The following is an 18,488-nucleotide window of genomic DNA, read 5'->3' as shown; positions in this document are numbered from 1 at the left end:
CCATCTTGTCATAAGATATTTTAGTGCCTTTCTTTAAAGAGGACTAATAACATCTATTTACGACTCAATTATTTTCTATTATTCTAGTTCCAGTCAAATTAGACATTCCTTAGTTCCACAGTGATTTTTCAGGGGGGGAGGGGTGTTTGTCACACCTGCCACACAGCTGGGTCCAAGGACTGCCTGCGTGTGCCAGGATTAGTTTCCATGCCAACCAGTCTAGGAGTGTTTCCACCCTATCTACCCGCTCCAGGACAGACGTTAATAGAATAGACATATATGAGGAAGAGTAAAAGACAGGTTGAATAAGTGTATGCCATTATTTTTATAGCACTGTGGTCCTACATTATTACTTATGCTAGCTGGTCCCCTTTTTGACATAAGATAATAGAAGACAGATAACTGTATCATTTCTGCTACGTGCTCAGAGCCCTTTCAAATGTGCTGCTACATTATCCTTACAGCATTTCTAAGAAATAAGAAAGGTCTTATTTTGCAGGTTGAGAAACTAAGGCACAGAATGGTGAAATGCCCATCTTACACACACAGAATGAGGCAATGCTAACATTAGGATGGAATTCAAGAATCCTACCTTTGAAATCTGCATTTCCATTATACTTTTCTGCTTCCCTGAATCCTCTATCAGCTTTAAGCTCCAGAGCAAATAAATTCAATAACATTTTGATTAAATATCATCTTTATTCTATTTTGTTAACTGCAAAAATGGTGGAGACATAACTGGGGAGGGAAACTATTAAAGAAAAAGGCAGGTGACTACGAAGATTGGGAAACAGGAAAGCAAGTATATACGTTTAACTTAAGTTAAAATATTTCACTTTAATTTTCTTTCAAGGAAAAGAAACCACCACCCAGCTTTGAAATAACAGAAGGTTAATACACTTCGCAGGAGGCATATTTGCAACTCGGGGAAATAATAATAGGACATCAAAGATGGCCAAGATTAATAACAGACACCTTAGACAGTGAGAGGGAAACTCAGGAAGAAGTGTCCAAAAAAAAAGAAGCGCTAATATGTTGTCAGCCTGCTTTTCACCTTTCCGGGAGATGCTTGCTTTGCCAGAGGAGACCGCCTCAGGGCGAGAAGACCAGGAATGCAAACTGCAAAGGAATAAAAACAAGTCTTTGTGAGAAGGAGGCTGACTCCATCGTTTTAAAGATCCTACATTTCATCTCACCTCATTACTCCACCCAAAAATCTACAACCAAACATGATGGCACTCTCACCAGTGAATGTAGAAATGCCAGAATGTAATTTTATGCCCCTGATGTTTCTCCAGAGTAATAACCACTCTCTTCAAAAGTGCTCCAAAAGCCAACAGCCAATGACATGCTGGTGTCAGGTGCTTTTTGAGCCCAGAGCTGTGATTACCCAGAATACTTATTCTGGATTCCTATATACATACACATGCACACACATTTATATTTGCGTCTTTCCTCTCTTATTCCCTTATCATGCAACATAAGATGTGTCGACTTTATCTCATAGTATTTAGGTATTGTTAATTTTGCATGATAGTATTTCAGTTACAGGAGATCAAGGAAGAAAGTAAATATCACTCAAGGACTTTACCTCTTATTCTGGGAAGGGATCAGTGCTATTTTCGGCTGTGTGCAGCATAGGTGTAGCACGTTAGGTGGAATGATAACCTGGCCACTGTCTTTATTTGGAGATTAAGCATGGTTTACAGAGATGGGTATGGGTGCCAAGTTGACAAGGAGTGGACTTGTGATGGTTAATTATATATGTCAACTTGACCGGACCACCAGATGCCCAGATACATGGTTAAATATTATTTCTGGGTCCATGTGTGAAGGTGTTCCCAGAAGAGATCAGCATTTGACTTGCTGGACTGAGTGAAGCTGATTGCCTCCCTGTGAGAGGGCATCATCCAGCCCGCTGACGGCCAGATGAGCGAGGGTTGATTTCCTCTGACTTCTCAGACCCAAGCAGTGGCAATACTCACGTCATGATGCACTTCGTCCAGAATCTTCTTTAAGAGAATATTGGCGCAGGACTCAGGAAACCTCTCTGCCCCTCTCCTGAGCACCACCCCTGTGATTTCTATTGCCTATTTGCCCAGGTGGACTCCCCACCGCATTCCATCCCCAGGGAGGGGAGTAGGGCTCTGGAATGAGGCTTCAGTGGTTCAAATCCTGGCCCATCATGAGCAATTTGCTGACCAATAACACTTAAAATAAGTGAACAGAGGCAATGTTACTTCTCTCTGACTTTCAGTGCTCTCATCTATGAACCATGAGTATGAACAATACCAGACACATAGGGATGTTAGGAGGATTAAATAAGACAATTCACAAAAAGTTTTAGTCTAGTGCCTCGGACATAGTCAGCACTCAATGACTATTGGCTGTTTCTTAAATCAGTTCCTGAGAAATCTGTTTCAATGAGGAGCTGTGTCTTTGCTCGTTAGACAGGCCTTTCTGTCACACTCAAAGAGAGTAAACACAGAGGAGGGCAACAAAAACAAAAACCGGAGAACGATGAGGCTGTGAAAGCGGCCAGGTAGGAGGAGCCAATTAAATGTTTGCCCAAAGCACGTGTTAAGGGTCTCTCCAGACAGAATGGAGTACAGTGTGTATAAAATAGTTAAATGGGCATAGTTTAAGCTTCTCGGGGCTAATCTAAAAAGGGACATATTAAGTATATTCATAAAAATAGACAGACTTTGGAAAATATACTTAATTAAATGAAAGATTGAAAACTAGACTTTCCCCCAAGCTCATTAGACTGGCAAGTCAAAGATCCCTTAACAGATTTAGAGTGTTGCTTTTATAGAGTGAGAAGATTAGGAGACTGAAACAACTCAATACATTAGCAGTAAATCTATGCCATGGCCAGACCTCGAGCAGAGCTAACACATTCTAGGAGGTGAAAAAGTAAATTATGCAGGAGCATTCAAGAGACACAAGTGACATACTTAAAGTATTCCAAATGTATTTGCAAAAAAAGAAAAAAGATTTATTCTTTGCTGCTTTCAGTATATTGCTCAAAGCAAGAATGATCTCTTACTTATGTCCCAGGTCCATACTGCTTTCTTTTTTAACATGCGGCCCTTCCTTTGCCACACAAAGATATTTTGAATCTGCCATAAACACAGACACTCCCCATGCAGCATAATGATAAACTAGCTGTTACAAAGAGCTTAGAAACCAGACAGAGTGTTCCTACATCTCTAACCCAAGTTATTTTCTGTGGCTTAACATATTTTCAATAGCAGTTCAACCACATGCTTAACTCCAACATAGAATTCCTTTCACTGGCTATGGAAAAAAAATAATCAAAGGGACTATTGCTTCTGTGGAAGTTCTTGTACATGACTCCAGGGGAATTATCCTTTCCCTCATTCCAACAAGCTTTATGAGTTTGCCCCAACCTGGCTACACGAAACCCCCAAAACGTATGACTCTGTGTGCACCACAGTCATGGAGGTTGGAAGAGTCCCAAGAGTCTCAGAAAGACAAGAAAGAATGCTTTAAAGCCCAATACCATTAATTATCCTGCAGAACACCTACCCAGGCGAAGCAGGGCTCCTGTATGGTCTGCATTACCCCAGCTCCTTTCAAAGTACCATATCCAGCAACTGTGACAGCCTCCACCCTGTAGACCCTGGAACTTGCCCGCCTTTCCAGCTGGATCTCGGAGCTTCTGACCAAGGAGACAGCATGACAAAACACCAGCAGGGCCTCTGACAGGAAATGGCCTGCATTCACTTCTGGCTCAACCTACTGCTGCCCCACTACGTGATTAAAAATTTGGCTTTAAGGCAGAAAGAACTGTTTGAAGTCTGATCCCACCTCTCAGAAGCTCTGAGACCTTGGGCAAGTTATTTCATTTTTCTGAGCCTCGGTTCTGCATCTCTCCATTTGGGAGAGCAATACAACCAACTGTTTGAGTTTTGGGGGAAATTCAATGAGATAATATATGTAAAAAATTTAATCAGCAGAATCCATAGGTAAGCAGTCAATACATAACTGTTGTCATAGATTGCTACTTTGGAGACTCAGTCTGACCTTCTCTCTCCTGACTATTCTTTTTATTCATTAAATAATTGTTGATCCATCTCGGGCATTAGAAAACCATCCACAGAGCCCCCTCAGCTACTTGTGTGAGAGCCCTGAGCTGCAAACTACATGCAAATATCCAAATTTGAGGAGACTAGTACAGTTAATTAAAGAAACCTTCCTCCTTCTAGTCCCAGATTTTTTCTTGACCCCTAAGACATTTCCACCAGACTGCTGGGCTCAGTCACATGAAAACCCAGCAAGAAAAGCAATCAGCAATTTATATAGAAAGATAAATTGTCAATAAACACATTCAGAAGTTTAAATGTACTAATGATTAAAAGAATCAAAATTAACCCATTGATACCTTTATACCCAAACAAATGTAAACAGTTTTAAACGATAATATTTAATGTCATTAGAAGCAGTACGAAAAATGCTGATGAGTTTGTAAATTTCTGGAGAGGATTTGATTAATATGTAGCAAGACTCTCCCCCCACCAAAAAAATGTTTATATCTTTTGGCCCCATAATTCAACTTCTGGAAATTTTCCTAAGGAAATAACCTGAAGTGCAAACAAAAATGTATGTACACAAGAATGTTCAAGGCTGTATTATTTTAACAGCAAAAAATAAAATAAGTAAGTAAAAAATAGCATAAATACCCACCAATAAGGAATTGCTTAAACAAATCATGATAACTCAATACAATAAAATACTATGTGCTCATTAAAAATCATGTTTTCAATGACATGGGAAAATATTTATAGTATAATGTTATCTTTAAAAATTGTGTATAAAACTTATGAATATGTAAAGAAAATTATTAAAAGGAAATATAGTAAAATGTTAACAGTAAGTATCTATAATGAAGGAAGTAGAATCAAGTTTATTTTCTTTTCTGTGTATCTTCTGTATATTTTTATTCCAAATTTTCTGTAATAAAGTCATTCTTTTTATGAGCAGATTGTGTGTCTGTGTGTGTGTGTGTGTCCTAGTTTCTTAAGACTTAGCTTCTGTTGATTTATTTACTGTTGAAGGTAGCCTTCCAAAGAAACAAATCCTTAGCCCCAAAGATGACCCCATTGTAAAGTTTCTAGCACTAAAGCTACTGTGGCAGGTAGAAGAGACCCTTGGGGTAGTCAGTCTAATCCTTCTTAACCCCTCCCTGCTCAAATCACAGTAGGTGGGAGGGGAGTCTTACAGGTGGCCTTAGGCTCAAAGGCTGATGGGAAAGTGACAAGGGAGCAGGCAGGCCCAGCCATCTCCATGAGACCAGGCTCGGGTCAGCAAGCAGGCTGTCACTGAGTCAGCTGCAATAACAATGCTTTATTTCTGTATAATCAGTAGGCTGAAGCTATGAAACTGATCCACATTTGCTATGAAAGTGGAGGAATACAGAGCCTGAGAATATTTTTAAACTAGCCTGTTCCAGGGATGACCTGATCTCAAAAGGCATGGCAGAACAAGCGTGGTCTTTTCAAGTCACCTTTTGACTCACTGTCCAGCCCCTGGCCCGGGGTATGAAGGACAACAGTAGATACATATTGTGCTGGAATTCATGGTTTCTCAAGGCACATTCTACCAACTCTGAAATTGTAGTATTGCTAATGGCAAGTATTAGCATCACAGAGTATTATATTATTCTGGGGCATCTTGCCAACAAGAATTAGTAATTTTTACATCACTCTGAAGAGGAAGGTCAGCATTATTAGTATCATTATTCTCTGAAATACACAAGAATGTTACGAAAGCTGATGCCACAGGAGTCACTGGCAAAGACAAAAATCAAACTTATTTTCTGGCTCCTTAATCAATAGAAATTCCATAGAATATAAAGTGTTCCTACTAGAAAAGATGTAGCTTTATAGGCGAGATAAATAAGTTGGTTGTGATTTGCTCTCCTCTCAAATAAAAATTATTGTGTATTCTTATAATTAAGTAATATGATCACACTGTCACAGTCACAATAAATGTCTTCCTTCTCTTGCATTCCCAAGTAGGGCTTGGCCTTTGAATTTTAGTTTCTTGAGATTATTTGAGTCCGTGGCTATGGCTTGCCTTTGTGTTCTCCATCTATTGCTGCATAGCAACTTGCCCCCAAATTTAGCAGCTTAGACAACAAACATTTATTATCTCACACAGTTTCTGAGTCAGGAATATGAGAGTGGTTTAGCTGGGTGGCTTTGGCTACAGATCTCTCATGAGGTTGCCGCGAAGCTTTCAGCAGAGGCAATGGTCATCAATAATCCGACAGCATGCCTAGGGCTGTGGATGTCGGCAGAAGGCCTCAGTTCCTTGATGGCTGTTGGCAAAGGTCTCTCTCAATCCTTGTCCTGGGGGGCCTCTTCAGTGGGCTACTTGCAACATGGCATCTGGCTTCCCCCAGAGTGAATGACCCAAGACAAAGCAAGATTGCAAGACAGCAACCAAAATGGAGGTCACATAGTCTTTAATAACTAATTCTTGAAAGTGACATACCACTGCAATTACCATATTCATTTGGTTATGCAGACCAACGCCAAATGGGGACAGGAACCTTTCAAGGGCATGAACATTAAGAGGTAAGAATTACTGGGGGCCATTTTGGATGCTCCCTACCACAGCTTTAAAGTGTGATTGGTTTGTTTATCCATTGACTTTTTCTTGTCCCGGTGGCAGTAAGATCTTTCACATTCTTCTACAGTATATTCTAACCAGCAGCAGGATGATATCCAAGGAAATGCATTTAAAGTACAATCTTCCAAAATAACTAATGTCTTAACTTAAAGAAAAAAATTTTTTTTAACTCAAACTTTTGATCCTTTATACTAGCTTTACGTGGCCATAAGACAGTGGATATGTCATGTTGACATTACTAGAATTTTTGGTCTATTTTTCTTGAATGGGATTTCCAAGAGAAAATAGTAATAGTACTCTAATAGTAAAAGCCATTTGAAAGACTAGAATGACAATGAAGTATAGCAATTACAATTCAGGTCCGAATCACACTGGCCTGTGTGAAAATCCTAGTTCTGCCCCTCACTAGCTATTTGACTTTGGATAAACTGAACATCACAGTGTCAGTTTCTTCATCTTTAAAATGGGCACACAAGTAATGAGCTTTGTTGCATGAAAACTAAGAACATGCTTAGCTAAGTGTAATCACGGTCAATAATGAAGTTTTTGTATGTCTACACTGTGCCCACACAGGGCAAAGAGTCTTTAGAAAGTTTTTTCCAACATCATTCACTCCTCCCTCTTCTTTCATTTTAAGGAAGTTATTTCGTCCTTTTTGCTGTTTATAGAAGGCAGATGTTTCATAAGAGATTTTTAAAGTCTGTGAGCAACAAGGAAAAGTAGTGAATAGGTGTTTTATTTAATTTAAAAACCTAATTTCAAGAATAGGTGGGACAGAGTCAGGCATTTTGAAGCTAGTCTGTTGTGGATGTTGAAGGTTGTTCCCCCACCTTTCCCCTACTCTGTGCTCCATCTGCAAAAGTAAGCAAATCCATGCCCTGAGTTGAGGTGGCAGCTTTCATGTGTAGAGCTAGGAAATGGAGGTCCCAGGGGAGGGGAGGTGGCTGGAGTGTAATCAGAGGCATCTGTTTGTTCCCAACTGCACTGATTCTCTGCTTCAGTCTTGAGCAAGGTCATTATTCTCAGCTTGTGATGCATGAGTGCACAGCAGGCCCAGCTGACTCTGCACGTCCCATTAGTATTCTGCACGTTTCATTGGCTAAATTTGCCATTTCATTTAGAAAGCTTCTGATTGCATATTTTTTTTATACTCCCCGCCTCCTCAGAGAAATGGACGCCACTATTAGTGATCTGACAGGCAGCTAAGCACCCAGTGATGCATTTGTCATCAAACTAAGGGGGAAAGTTATTAAAACACCTGGCCATCAACCATGAATTCAGTCAGAATCATTTAAGTTATGAAAGTACTTTTACATGAAAGAGCCAATAAATAAATAAATAAATAAAGGAAGAATTCTGGAGGGACCAAAAAAAAAACAAAACAAAAAAACACAACAATTTTAAAAAGTTAGAATTTACTAAAAAGACCTGTCTTTCTTCTGTAACTATGTCCCAATAAAAGTAAATGAATGCAGACATTTTTTTCAGGCTACAAAATCATTCTTTTGACCCTTGAAAGTGATTTCTTCTGAAGGTGTCTTCAGCATCACATACTTTGCAAGCCTCAGAAAGTACATGCTTTCAAGCATGTACCTTTAAAAAGATAATTAATATTTATATTTCATCATACTTTTCTCCATAGTTCTTAGATGTGATGGGCAGAAGACTCCTGAATTGCTTCCCTCACAAGAGAAAGAAATGAGAAGCACTGTTTTATGGGTTGTGGAAGGGATCGTATCCTATGTACTCCTACCAGGAAACCTACTAACAAAATGGAAATTTATGATTTTTCCCCCCAGGAAAACCTCATTAAGCTCCTTGAAGAAATGGAAACCTCCTGACCAGTAATCAAAGCCTGGGGAGCCTCCTGAGTGGGTAACAGAGTCCACTTCATCACGTAATTCTACTAGGGATAGAATTGCCCAAGGACATGTGGCTGATGGAATGCATTATGGATTGAAATTCAGCTGCAGAAAGTGACGGAGCCAGACAGCCTGAACAGTAGAAGGCATCCACAAGAATCTGTCCTGAGAACATGTTGTCAAATCCCCACGAACCATAAGCAAACAAGAGGTAGATTGATGTGCCCCGTCCAGGGCATATCCATGGATCGAACATGCCAGACAGACAGGCAGTGGAAGACCCCACTACTGGAGGCCTGAGTGGCTGTACATTACAGCTCAACACAAGTCAGTGTGATTGAAAAGCACGGTCTACGTATGTGTCAGCTTGTACTAAGCAGGTTTTCCCTGTTTCCACTAAGAGCATTTCTCACACATGAGCTTAGGTATTATTAGGCTGAGGAAGGAGCATCCAATAGAAAACATACTGACAGTCCTTTAATTTTCACGGCATCCTATGAGACCACATATTAGTTTCCTAAGACTGCTGTAACAAAGTACCACAAACCCGGTAGCTGAAAACAATAAAAACATTCTTAGGTATGGAGGTGAGAAGTCTGGGATCAAGGTGTTGGCAGGGCCATCCTCCCTCTGAAAGTTCTAAGGGAGAGTCGTACCTTGCCCCTTTTACCTTCTGGTATTTGCCAGCAGGTCTTGGCAGCAGGTGGCTTGGAGATGCATCCCTGCATCCTCCGTAGTCATATGGCTTTCTTCTCTCTGCGTGTCTTTGTCTGCACACCGTGTTCGCTTTTCTTATAAGCACACGAGTCACCTTGGATTAAGGTCCACTCTAAAGACCTCTTTTTGGCTTGATTACATCTGCTAAGACCCAATTTCCAAATAGTCACATTCACAGATATCAGTGGCTAGGATGTCAACATATCTTTTAGGAGACACAATTCAACCCACAACAGACCACTTTGGTTGAAGTAGGCTGAAGCAATAAATCTATTATAGATGAATAGCATGCGAACCATGAGAGAACTGGCCACAGAAGACAAAGGAAGAGACTGATAGAAGAGTGTGGCCAGCAGTAGTGGACTGATCCAATGAAGACATCAACTAAGATAAGGAGTAAGTATACACGGGCTGGAATAGCAGGAAGGCTTGTATGTGTAGAGAGGTAAAGGCCAGAATCACATTGCAATGTGAAACAGAGTGAGCAGCAAATACGGACATGCAGACCACGAGTGCAGGGGACTCTTTCAAGATACTTAGCCACGCTGAGATAAGAGACAAGACACCTATTGCAGAAAACACTGTGATTCTAAGCAAGGCCTTTGGTGTCAAGAATTTGGAAGCACCTACCATTTACTGGTGCTTCTCAAACTGAATGGCCACTGGTTCATACACCTGCCATGGATAAGAACACCTGCCATGAATGGTTTGCCTCCAAACGGGTGGCAAAGATTGTGATTTGACAGCATGCTGCTCCCTGCTTATCCTGGGCTGGGCAAAGTGTGTGAAGAGGCAGGTGGTCTGAACTGGGAGGGGCTTGTTAAACATGCTGTAGTAAGGAGAGTGCTTTCCTCTATAACATGTCACAAGAAGTGACTCCTGGCAGCTAGGTTTGGCTGAGGTTCATGACATCCTGCTTCCATCAAGGACCCAATAACCTCTCCTGGAATTTGCAAGGCACTTGTCTCTGTCTTTACTACCTGTATCCGTCAGGGTTCTCCAGACAAATGGAACCAATGGGATATATAGGTATATAAAAGTGGTTTATTTTAAGAAACTGACTCACAGGATTGTGGGGGCTGTCAAGTCCAAAATCTGTAGGGTGGGCAGGACAGGCTGGAAACTCAGGCAAGGAGCTGATGCTGCAGTCCAGAGACAGAATTTCTTCTGACAAACCTCGGTGTTTTCTCTTAAAGCCTTCAACTGATTGAATGAGGCCCACCCACATTATCGAGAGTAATCTCCTTTACTTCAAGTCAACTGGTTATAGATGTTAACCACATCTACAAATACCTTCTCAGAAACATCTAGATTCATGTTTGATTAAATACCGGGGACTATAGCCGAGGCAAATTGACACATGAAACTAACCTTCACATCCTCCTCCTCCGAAGAACCTCTGAGAGGTCACAATGTCTGAAATGACATGCCAGTTCTGGCCACACCAATAAGGTAAATGTCTACCTTGCAGTTATAAGCTTGGATTTAGGCATTTATAGAATATTATTGTCACAGCAAAATCTGTGCGGTAAATGGAATTAGTAGCCACAAACAAAACTATTTAGGACAATTATTTCACAGACTTATTGATGCTTACATTCTTTTTAAATGCAAAATTTGAACCAGTGCTTTGCTCATTGATGGTATAAAGATGCTGGACCCAGACTATGGCAAATAGCTCATTATCTTATAGTTACACTACCAATTACTATCTGGAGGTGTCATTAACCTCCTTCTCCTTAGAGGAGAGTTTAATACAGGGCAGCTCCGTCTCTCTTACCATTCAATGGAGCATTTAATTATCAAAGGATCAAAGGCATCTTGTTAGAATGTTGCTGTGCAGTGTGGATTCAGAGGGAATTATGAAGGACAACTTAAGTGTAATTTCCTGAAAGAAAAGGCTGTCAACAAAAAAATTCGAGCATAGACGATGATAGTTTCAGAGTCATAACATCTCTATTTCCATATTTCTGTTACAGAAGACTCTATTAAGATAACTTATAAGAGGAAAATCATCCAAACAAAGCCAGAGTGTTTTTCATATACATGTACTTAGCATTTGAAAGTATCACCAAAGATGCTTCCTCGAGAATGGCATGTATTGATATCAACCTTTAACATTCTATTATAGTTCAGGTCATGTATCAAAAGACTGCAGTAGAGGGTGAAACACACACACACACACACGTTAGTTTTTCCAAACTCCCACAGTTAAATGAGGCTTAAGATTCTTCATTCCCTGATCATATTGCATCTACTCGAAGATGATTTTATTATAGCTTCTCTCAAGAAGATTTTTTTGAAATGGAAATGACATAATATGCCAGTACAAAGATAGAAAACTCACCATTGAATATACAAAGGTGTCATTTATTACTCATCCTTCCAAGACAAAAGCAGCTCACCTTCATATAAAACCTTCACGGGTTTGTGCAGAGGCTAAAACAATAGACAGCCATTTAACATGAAGTTATAGGAAAAGAAATCCTGGCGCCACCTTTCCTGTTTGTATTCACCATCTCCAACCTGCATATATGATTAGAGGATGTCACTCAATTACATTTCAATCTTCCTGCCAGCTGCATTCATTACAAAATTTCAGAAGTGTTCTGGGAAGGATAATTTATTAAATAGATGTTGAATTTGCCATTAGAAATTGACAAGCTTCAGAGATCATTTATTTTATTCTCGCTCAGAGATCATTTATTCTTGCCCAGAGATTAATTATTTCAAGATACTGTGGTTTTTATAAGTGAACTGTGTTTGGGTCTTTTGTGTCTTATGCAGAGAATAGGAATTCCTTCTCATGGTGATGTAAATGCTTTTATTACTAGGTCTTATCAAGAAAAAAATATACGGGTTGTATTAGTAAAGGGGATTACTTTTTATTACATAAATATTTTATGATATCTATTTTCCATTTCTTGCCCTGTCTGATACTTTATTACCACTGACTCTTATTAATTCCATGCTTGATATAAATTAAATGCGAGATTTGGATGTGTGTGGTTGCAAGGCCTTGAGGGCATAGAATCTCTTCTCTCAGATGACAATTACTTAACTTCTAGAATTAATTTGCCTCACCACAATCCCTGAGCTATCCAAGAGAGAGATACTTTAGAAACATAGCAGCAGGCTTCAGATGTGATAACTTATCACCTTATATTTATGCAGTTTGTGGGAACTCAAAGAGAGTTAGTTCACCAGGAGATGTTTTATAAGGGAAATGGAAGCCCATCAGATCTCCACTGTTCAGAAGCTGGTACTCTTGTCTGGGGACTTCATTACTTGTTGGCACCTCTCTGTGAGGCTAGATTGGCCTTGGGAAGGTGGAAAGGCTCACCCACACCATGGTTACCAGTTGTTAGCAACTCTGTGAAATAAGGTCATGGCAGCCCAAACAAGTGTTGCTTCCCCTGGGACTTGTGCAGGCTCTGCCTTGCTCAGTTACCATCACAAAATTGATCAGACTGCTGTGATTTTCCATGTTTCTCCCATAAGAGGAAAGATAAACCAAGATAAAAATGCTTAAACAAACCGGATATGATTAGGAAGAAGGAAGGTGACAGAGAAAGAGTGTAAAGGGAAATGACACTGGAAAGATAGACTAGATCGGATGTCAAAAAGACTTAGGAAGCTAAAGAACATGGATGTTTTCTGCAGGTCAGAGTTTCTTAAGTGGTTTATAAACCCCTTTTTAAAGGAAACAATTATCCCTGACCCCCAGCTAACTTAAATCATGAGATATAGATGCATATAGATAGATGTATATACATACATACACACACATAGCGACACATATGTATACATATATACATGCATATGTATACACATTTTAAGAGATGTTATCTATGCTCAAGCAGTAGTTCACTGTAATCAGAAGTGTCTGGACGCTGATGGTAACCACTTTGAGCACCTCTTGTCATTGCAGAAGTCAAACGTGACTTGTATTCATCTTTTGTTATCGGTATATATTGAGTATTACAATTAATAGTTTTTTTCTTTCTTAAAATATGTATACATATTTTGGCACCCGCTGTATATACACACACACATGTAATATATGTGTTGTAATATACATGTAACATGTGCATATATGTATATATAAAAGATGTGACAATTAAGTTCATGAACTCATCCTAGGAAAAGTGCTATATACCTCATTGCTGAATATCACTACGGCCACCTTTGAAGTACTCCCCTTGGGAAGCTATGCACTGACGCCAGCACCTAGTCCACCTTCCAAAGCAATTTTGGAACTCTTTTTCTGGAATGGCCATCAGAGCTGTAATCATATTACCCTTGATGTCCTGAATGTCATCAAAATGTCTTCCTTTCAATATTTCCTTTTTCTTCAGGTAAAGAAAGAAGTCATTGGGGGCCAGATCAGGTGACTAGGGAGGGTGTTCCAATAGAGTTATTTGTTTACTGGCTAAAAACTCCCTCACAGACAGTGCTGTGTGAGCTGGTGCATTGTTGTGATTCAAGAACCATGAATTGTTGGTGAAAAGTTCAGGTTGTCTAACTTTTTCATGCAGCCTTTTCAGCACTTCCAAATAGTAAACTTGCTTAACTGTTTGACCAGTTGGTACAAATTCATAATGAACAGTCTCTCTGCTACAAGTTCGTGCACTTAATTGTCAGACTTCATATGTATATATGTCCCACTCATGTTATGTGTCTTTCATAGTTGGCTGAAGCTTTTCGTATAATCTTCTTTCTGGGGTCCAGGCTGAAGGAACGATTCCTTTCTGGCGTACTGCAAGACTCAGGCCAGAAAGAAAAAAGGGAGAGGGTCAAACATGCAGTGGCTTCAAAAGCTTCCCCTTGAAAGGGGCCAATATCGCATCCACTCATGTTTTTTATTTGGCAAACCAAGTGGCACAGCCAAAGGTAAAGTCAAGAGGGTAGGAAATATAAGTTTCCACAAGAAGGGACCCAGCAGGGAAGACAGGAAATGCTTCTGAAAAATAAGAATGTATATGTAAAATAGAAAACTAGGCTTAAACTCTTTTTGCTTGCAGGTTTTATGAGAATATAAAGTCATAACAATTAATTCCATGGGAAATGTAGAAAAACAATAAAGTTTAAATTAATATTTATTTATTTATTGTTCTAAGTATTTTACTGAAAGTGAAACTAAAACACCACCCACTATGAGAAAATTGTTACAAAGAGCTGAGGCTCTTTTCTGGTTTGGTTTGATTTGGTTGTTGTTATTGCTCAAGTTTGAAATTTAGTTCGGCACGCCCGACCCGCCATGGGCATGGTGACAAACTCTCCACACAGTTTTCTCTGTTGAAGACACTGTACTGAAAACCTGTCCTCAAACAATTTGCTATCACAGAATTTGGCCTTCACATGGATAAAACTCATCATTACAAATTAAATCCACTTCTGTTCATTTTTAATTAACTCATGACATTTAAAGTCACACAACTTGGTACGAACAAGATCATAAAGACATCAGCAACACAGACAGTGAAATTTTATAACAGTAAGAAGATAGTCATTTAGATGATCCAGGATATACAGGTCTTTTTAAGTTTTGTGTTTTTTTTTCATTGACATTAAAACAAAAAATTCAAGGAAATTCATGGACAACGTAAGTATGATCTCCCGATTCCCACAAGATGGTCGCTGCAGGGGAAAGGAAGCCATTGAAGAATTTAATGCCTTGGACTTTTCAAATCAAATTTATTTTCCAGAAAGATTATGCTTAAGGAACCAGTGGGCACCAGTTTGGAGGCATGAAAATAGGTTGAGTAAGGAAAGTGAAGTCTTGAACATAAAGGTCATATGAATAAAATAAAATGACAAAAACTAAGTGTTTAACAGACCGACTTGAAATCTGGAGATGGAAACCTGAAGAATCGGGGAGCGTGGAAGGGAGAAAAAGGTTAGCCTGATTTCTGGTACCTAAAACCTCCATGCCAGTCTCCCCAAACAAGAGAGACTCATTGCTAATAAATATCTGAGTATATGATTAATCACAAAAATTGGAACTAACAATGAACAGAGTTAAAAAATCTGAGTTCGACTGCCAGCTTTGCCATGTTCCAGCTATGTCACTTTGGGGAAACAACAATCTGAGTTAATAAAGAGAAGATTCGCAAGCAGCCCTGCCTATTTCACAAGATTTTTAGACATCAGAACAAGACGAAATACATAAAAGCAGTTTTAAATTCAGTTCAATAGGTACTTATTAGGTATCTATTATATTTAGGGAGGGACTTGGTAATTTATAAAGTTCTATAGAAATGTAAGTTATCATTTGGGGACTGACATAAGTTTTCTCCCCCATTTTTTCTTTTCCTAGAGCCTGAGCAACCCAATAATAAAATACATGGGGGGAAAGTGTTGTATGAAACTCAAGTCTGAGCAGGAGCCAGACCCTCTTTTAGCATAACAAGGTACAGAATAAGCTAGAAAAGAACTTTTATACACAAAGGATCTGATTTTCCTTGAGAGAGTCTGCTTTTTCCTGTTCTCCAGGCTTCCTCTTGGCCCTGTCAAGCCTTGTAGCAGAGAATGACCACCCATGCCAGAGGCTGTGAGGGGGAGGATAAAGAAACTTCAAGAACTGGCCACAAGGCTAAGGGATTAAGCTGAGGAGGCAGAAAAGGAATGAGGGAAAGTGTCAAAGGAGGTGCTGCCTGCTACTGAGGGGAAGCAGCCACCTGAGGTACCTGGAGAGCCCAGGAGCAGAAGTCCCAGACCTGAGGACAACACATAGAGAAAAGTCAGTGAGAAAAGGGACTCTGCACTGATCGGATTACGTCACTAAAACCAGTGGAGAAGAACTGTTTGGATGTTCTCTGGGCGCCTGTGTGTGTGTTCACTCAGCTAAAGGAAGGCTTAGCCCATTTTCTTCATGCCTCCTCCTCCCAATCGCCAGCAGATGCCTGGATTCTAACAGTAAAAAAGACCAAGAAACAGACAGTCCCGTGGGATCAATCACTGGCTGACGAGTGAAACATTCTTTTGACCCTCTTACTCCCTCCCTCCCACAGAGACAAGGAACACCATGTCCCTCTTATACTATCATTTCAAACCCACCCTTCGGCCGTAGCGTGGTAGATTAGCGTCCGGGGCAGTTCAGAAACCACTAACCATTGACCTAAGCAAAGAACAAAGAACTTGTGGGAAAGCAGGTCTTAGAATCGCATTAGAATTTGTCACTGTTAGATGAGTTTTATCTTCTACAGTTTGATTCCTGACTTTTCTGAAGCTTTCTGAGACTTTTAAACTAACTAAAAGAAAAGTGTGGGTTCCTGGCTACTAAGCCTTGTTAAAGGAAGTATTAAAAGGAGCTGTGGTTAAGCTACTGGTCTTCCATCTCACAGAGGGCAATTCAGCTACACACAAGGCCACATTGTGGACTCAAAGTAAATCAGACTCAGCGACTTTTTAAAGGTGAATTTGAAATCTGCAATGGTAGCCAGGGAATTCAAACACTGGAGAACAGTGAGGCAGACTCAGAAGTCATAATATTTATCAAAAAACTTATGTCGCCTTATCCTTTTAGTCCAAAAGTTCATATAATATTATTCTTGAGCAACAGAGAATGTTGTTCAATATTAGAGATGAAACACTGCTGTGGTTGTATTACTTTGTGGGAGTTTTTCAAATATTATTATAACTATACTGTTCTCTTGGAATGTTAAAACAGTTCTTCGTTTCCTTCAATAGGCAACTTAAAGGACTGTCTCCTTCATCAACACCTTCCAAGGGCTCAAGACTCTTCCTCAAATTGCTTGAGTCCCAGTTCCCCAGTCTAGAAACCTAAAAGAACAAAGCTTCTCATTATTATCTGTAATGGCCCACGAGCACCTGTGATCTCACAAATGTTTGACACCTCTATGAGGCAAGTAACTGGCAAATAGTTATTACCCCTTCTCTAAAAGAGAAGATTGAATTCAGAGAAGTTGAGTGTGTTGCCAAAAATAATGGAGCAGCTATTGAATGAGCAGATCTAATTGTTATGGTTCCCAGACTGGTATTTTTATCTACTGGGATAAATCACATCTTCAGCATGCAACTATAATTTTAAAAGATCAGATGCTACCACAGTGAATGGAGGTAATTCTAAGAGTTATCAATCTTCAAGTTGGAGGATTTTAAACAAAGAAAAATATTCGGGATCCTGAAAGAGATGAAAAAAAAAAAATCTAAGTGAATCCAATAAATTTAACTGGTGTGGGAGTATTAACTAAATAATGTGGTTCTCACTGTAGTGTGCATGTATATTTCACTGCCTGCTAATGTGTCCCCTGAAAAATGTTATGGATATAATTTTTTTAATTTTATAAATCGAGTTGTATTCTAAATATCCAAAGGTAACTCACTATTGAAGGAAGGAAGCCTGTGTAAATCTTTTATACATATATATCCTTTTTGGTAATGTGAATAATCACTCTCTATTTGGGGGTTTTATAGTCTCAGATTCAGTGCTTTTGTATTTCCTGAGAGCAGAGCTTGCCCAAAGTTTGAATTAATAGGAAAATATTAGTTTGTAACAATTCACTTTTGACAGATGTACGAAGAATTGAATACATTCACGAACAGCTTTTATTTGTACCGTAGGCAACGGTATGAGAGTAGCAATTGATACCAAGGCAACATTCTTTTTTCTCCTAAATAAAATCTCATAAACATATTTCTAGACTATGCCCATCTGCTCCCATGGCCTTAAATTTTTAGGCACCTCTTACATGCATGGATTGGCTTTCAAAGAGTTATCTTTTTCACAGATATCTGTCTAATTGGTAGCAGCTGTTAATCAGGCACATTGTCACAAATCCCGTAAAGGTTTGTGGCTTTTTCTATTTTGAAGGGAAGCCATATGCCTTAGGCAGCATGAAATGGAGTAGATTTCAAGTTATTATATTGTGTAGATGTAATTTGGCCTGAAATATCTGATTTGAATGTTTATGTTGATCAAACTCCCTGGGAAACTGTCAGGTTTTATCAACATTTTGTGCCATTTACACATAACCTCAGAGAAAATGTCCCTTTAGCATTCTTGATACAGGCCCTGGGAAGAAAAAATTGGAAGGTGGCATACTGTAAGTGGAAGCTGCAGCTTCAGCAGACTGGGGGTTGAATCCATGTTCTATTATTAATTCTTTAAATTACTCAACCATCTTTAAGTGTCTGGATACACTTAACACTGTGCTAGATGCTGGGATACCAAGGTGAGTAAGGCATAGTCTTGGCCTCAGTGGTTCTCCTCTACTGGGGGATGCT

The 18,488-nt window shown here is 39.5% G+C and overlaps 1 long non-coding RNA gene across 1 annotated transcript in view; it reads right to left on the bottom strand.

The window, feature by feature from the left end:
• Nucleotides 1-702: 702 nt before the first annotated feature.
• LOC148758695 (uncharacterized) overlaps nucleotides 703-18,488 on the bottom strand; it is a 221,118-nt gene continuing 203,332 nt past the window's right edge. The window contains exon 6 of the long non-coding RNA XR_016020891.1: nucleotides 703-1,119. This is a non-coding gene — a long non-coding RNA (uncharacterized LOC148758695). The remainder of the gene's footprint in view (nucleotides 1,120-18,488) is intronic.

Source organism: Rhinolophus sinicus, chromosome 3 (genome assembly GCF_057876585.1).
Source record: "Rhinolophus sinicus isolate RSI-liver-muscle chromosome 3, RSI-T2T, whole genome shotgun sequence".
NCBI classification, from domain to species: Eukaryota; Metazoa; Chordata; class Mammalia; order Chiroptera; family Rhinolophidae; genus Rhinolophus; species Rhinolophus sinicus.
Note: the sequence above shows the minus strand (reverse complement) of the source record. Positions and strands in the feature narration are given on the sequence as shown.